This window comes from Ptychodera flava (assembly GCF_041260155.1).
Source record: "Ptychodera flava strain L36383 chromosome 23 unlocalized genomic scaffold, AS_Pfla_20210202 Scaffold_24__1_contigs__length_23054250_pilon, whole genome shotgun sequence".
Lineage (NCBI taxonomy): Eukaryota > Metazoa > Hemichordata > Enteropneusta > Ptychoderidae > Ptychodera > Ptychodera flava.
Genome location: NW_027248278.1, coordinates 19,503,151 through 19,506,655, shown reverse-complemented (window position 1 = coordinate 19,506,655; position 3,505 = coordinate 19,503,151).

Here is a 3,505-nt window from a genome sequence, read left to right as displayed (position 1 = left end):
ATCAGTGAGTACCCTGGTCGAAATCCTGAATGAAATTCATACAGTAAGTTGTTTTTCAAAAGGTACTCTTCTAGCTGGTCATAAATTATTCTCTCCAGAACTTTAGAAACAATGTTTGTAATCGATACTGGCCGATAATTCCCTTCAAAAGTTTTGTCATTCTTGTTGTAAACTGGGACAACTTTGGCATTTTTAAATCATTCGGAACAACTTGTTGATGAATTGATAAATTAATAACATGAGTTAGAGGAGCAGCAATTTGCTCAGCGCCGTCTTTAATAAATTTGGCTGGAATATTGTCTAAATCTAATCACTAACAACGGACAGTTTGAAACCGTTTTCTACAACTCCTTTGTTAGAGTAAAAATGTTTGACGTGGTCTATGCCAAACTTACCTGACATCGACATAGGAGGTAGTTTGTCAACAAGTGAAGATGCTATTGTGCTGAAGAAGTGATTAAATCTTTGTGCAACTTTTGTTTTATCAAAACAAACCTCATTGCCTATAACCAAGCCAATATTTGTGAAAGTAGAACCAACTTTTTTAAGGGGAGCTTCCAAGCTTTTCAAGATTTTACAAATCTCTGTGCTGTTATTTCCACAATTGACTAATTTTGTCTTGAAGAATTCGGATTTTGTTCGTTTTACAAGTCTGGAAACCTTATTGGTCTGAAGGCGGAACTGCCTGAATAGGCTGTCCTCCCCGTGTTTTTTTTTAATTTCCTAAATAAGCGATCTCTCTCTTTAATTCCGTCTAAAATATCTAATATATAATATGGCAAGTAATTTCTCTTTGGCAAAGAAAGAGATACTTAAATCAATATCACTTTTCGAACAGAGATTGTTTAAGCTAGCAAAAATATATAATTTAAAGACTTGATTCACTCGTTTCTCTCTATACATATATAGAAATACACTGCAATGGCTGAGGCCCAAGTTTTTGAATATAAAAGCCGATAAAACCTCCTAACTAACATTAAGAATGTTTTAACGAAACATATAGTATAACTACTGCGTAACTGAATATAACTGAGTACATTCTACAATGTGTGGTATTACAGTGAATCTCGAAATATTGTGATTTACAACGTGCTTGGGTGATTAGATAAACGTTTCTTGCGAAAGAAATGATGCCACATGCATTCATTACACACATGCCACGATCAACATCGTCAGAGTTGCCGCGCTCCCATTGAAAAAACTGACTTGTGCACTGACTACTTGAACATTCTTTCATTATCTTTTCCTAACGATAAAACTGCACAGAACGCTAACGATAGTCTATATTCAGTACAGTATGCAAGGGTCGGTACAACGATTGATTTTTTCCTACACTGATCGTGTTCTGTAAGTGAGAACAGTGGACGTCGTATTCGATTAAATTATTGCAAAATTTATCAACAAACATCGTTTGCATTTTGATATTTCTAATCACCCAAAAACGTCGTAATTTCAAGCCATTTTGAAATTCACTGTAAGTCAATACATACATAGATACATACATAGATACATACATAGATACATAGATACATATATACATCATACATACTTATTTACTTTCTTCAATCTTGTGATCAATAGGAATCATGAATACTATGAAGTTACAGACACGTATGGTGAGTTTAACTTTACCTATATATATATAATATATATATATATATATATATATATATATATATATATATATATATATATATATTATATATATATATATATATATATATATATATGGGGGTGTCCTCGTAGGAAATTACTTTGCTTGATGCGAAAAGTACAGTGTATATAATAAGTTAACACAAGTTACTTCAAGTACAAAGTAATAATATCTAATAAATATCTATTACTTATGATAAGTTTCATATGTCCTGCGATTTTCAGACAGAACTAAGATTGTGATGTAAAGATCCCTTTGGAAAGTGTTTATCAACACGTTTTAGAAACTTCTTGCTGGTATTAGTTTCCGCGTCTTACGGAGTTTAAGTGAGATACAGCTTTATGAAGAATATGCAAGTATAATAAAATCTCAGAGTAATGGGTAATCACATGAGGCCGACGTCAAAATCGACCAGCTGATTATAATTGCAGGGACAAGTCTAAAGGCCCTTGAAGGGTGACTGTCAAGTCTTAGGTGTCGTTCACAACGCCACGGTATAACGAGGACAGCAAGGAGAAGGTTTACATTGCCACCACTATAAGACGCACTTCGCTAATCTCATGCAATCGCTGGGTAAGAGGAAATAATTGAACAGCACACAGTTGTCAAAGTATATTTGGTCTTTCAAGACAATAATCAGGTATTTGACGTCTCTAAAAGACAAGAATCAAGTATTTGAGGTCTCGTTGTTAATTGTTGATAAAGCATTGAGTTACTCTAACATAAGCAAGAAATAAGAATAACTATACATCATCAGTGTTGACAAATCTACGCTGTTAAAGGCCCAATAGGCCTAAAGCTAACTTTTTTTCATATTTGTGTGAAATGACATCTTTAATATATAAGAGTAGAGCATAGTTGATACTGGATCGCACGCAGTGCATGCACAGCCCGCCTCACAAACATATACAATTCACAGTAAAAAGAAGTCAAAAATGATTTCTTATCCGAACTAGAAGTCAGGCTTTGTTGACATACGAAACGACACCTAATAAGAGCACCGCGCATGCTCAACCACATCTATGCAAGTTTTACCATGGCGTCAATAGAGACCCTCGCTGTTCCAAACGATCTTGTCAATCAAAACGTGGCGACTCGGCAAAAAAAGCAAAACGCGCGAAAGTTCGGCGAAATACCCAAAAGATAAGTGTTCAAAGATTTTTCCGAATTAAGTAAGCTGTGCAAACACAAGTCTTGAACAGCTAAACTAAAGAGAGGGACTGTGGATGGAGTCAGTCGGTAGTCAAGTGGGCTTAACTTCTCGCCCTGAATTACACGTTGTCACCGACGGTTCGCAGAATAAGTTTGGTGAATGAATGGACACGAGAGAGAAAAAAGGCATTAATAAAAAATCAATACTTCACCATCATAATCTTTGAAGTAGTTGTTTCTTTCATTATGCAGTAGAAGTATGTTGATACGTGATTAGTAATAGTAAAGGATAAAATATAATTATTGGTACTTGCTATATACGTTTGTACGACAACTATGCCCAGTCATAGAGAAACATAGATAGAGTGGCAACGGGTATTGTTTAATGCGTGAAGCGGTTACGTAACCCATCCATGTTCGCCTCGCCTCAGGTTGCTCTCGCCTCTCTTTTCTGAAGAGTGCCGACCATGAATCCTTCGGTAATTTTCGCCAACTGTTAAGCGAAAGTATGTTCGGCAAAGTTTGTGTTGTTGTTGTCGTGTGGTGCTGAGCAGAATTGGCGTGCTGGCGAAAATGGGAGTGTTTTGAGCTTCAGGAAAATGAGTTTTACCGTTTTAAAAAATTCCTCACATCAACCAAGCATTTTTCTACAAAAACGGTTCATAACGGTATATAATTCTACATATTTTGTTAAAAATA